The sequence below is a fragment of the Echinops telfairi genome, unplaced genomic scaffold (genome assembly GCF_000313985.2).
Source record: "Echinops telfairi isolate 266 unplaced genomic scaffold, ASM31398v2 ScPeMD7_7467;HRSCAF=8505_1, whole genome shotgun sequence".
Lineage (NCBI taxonomy): Eukaryota > Metazoa > Chordata > Mammalia > Afrosoricida > Tenrecidae > Echinops > Echinops telfairi.
The window spans coordinates 12,106,979-12,108,231 of NW_022111368.1; the positions used below are offsets into that span (position 1 = coordinate 12,106,979).

At 42.4% G+C, this 1,253-nt stretch overlaps 1 protein-coding gene across 1 annotated transcript in view; it reads right to left on the bottom strand.

Moving 5' to 3' along the window:
* Nucleotides 1–1,253, bottom strand: part of GRTP1 (growth hormone regulated TBC protein 1) — an 89,217-nt gene that overhangs the window by 7,026 nt on the left and 80,938 nt on the right. The gene's annotated exons all lie outside the window — the stretch shown is intronic.

The window sequence follows — 1,253 nt, forward strand, 5'->3', positions numbered from 1 at the left end:
GAGCAATGTTGCTATGTATCATGCCTGACTGTATTATTGTATTATCTCTCATGCTCTCGATGACTTTAATATAATACTTATATATCACAACCGTACAATTGTGCATTACTGAACCCAGAAGTAGTATTACTGAACTCGTAGGAGTAGCAGCGGGTGGGGGCTGGCCCCTCCCCCCTCCCCCCAGCGCCAATCTTTTAATTTAATACTACAAGTCTGCCTTGACCCATCAGAAATGCAGCTCAAACTCACACTCATCAAGTTGACGTTGGCTCACAGCAACTCTATCGGGCACTCGAAATGCCCCCGTGCGTTTGCGATGGTAACTCTGCAGGAGTAGAAAGCCTCATGGCTTTCCCAAGGAGCTACTGGTGGGTTTGAACTGCCGACCTTATGATTAGTAGCCCAAGGCAATATGTCGCCAGGGTTCCTTTGTCATGGGCTCATGGAGGTTTTCAAATATGAAAGGATTAGTTTTAACTCAGTGATCTTTCAGAGCTGATGATAGACACAGATGGTTCACAGAATCGGCTAAGTGGCACCCAGGCACCGGCCATACATGTAGAGATACATCTCTACTCCAAGGAGCACAGGAAGAGAAGCTGAAAAGAGACGAGGCACTTCCTTCCCTGAAAGACTCCCTGCGCGAGCACCTGAGATTCAGATTTCGTGCCTCCTAAACTGTGAGAAATCATATTGCTGGTTAAAGGCACTCACTTGTAGTGTTTCTGTTATACTAGCACTAGATAACTGATACACGGTTAGATTTAACTTCGGGCAAAGAACTACCTTTGGGAAAATTAAAATCCATTACTGAAATGTCTTGATTTCAGAAATTGCTGATGAGCTCCACTTTTACATGACTAAGTATTTAACTGTGTGAATTAAAGAAAAAAATTTTAAACTGTGTGAATTTTAACAAACTATGTATAACAATTGTGAAGAATTAGAATTCCAGAGCACATAACTTGTGTTTGTGCAGAACCTGTACATAGACCAAGAGGGAGCCATTCATAGAACCAGTAACAAATGCATGGCTTGAATAAAGAAAGGTGTATGTGCATCAGAATTTCATTCTCTCCCTATACGTATTCAATCCATAAGCTAAGGACATAATCTGAGAAGTTGGGCCATGTGTGTGAAAAGCCTGGTACTGCAGGAGGAGAAGCTTCATTAGCAACTTGGGAGATGCACATGATACAACCATTCTTTCGGAAAGTCAAGATCAAAGTCAAGACCTTTGGTTGTGGATTCCA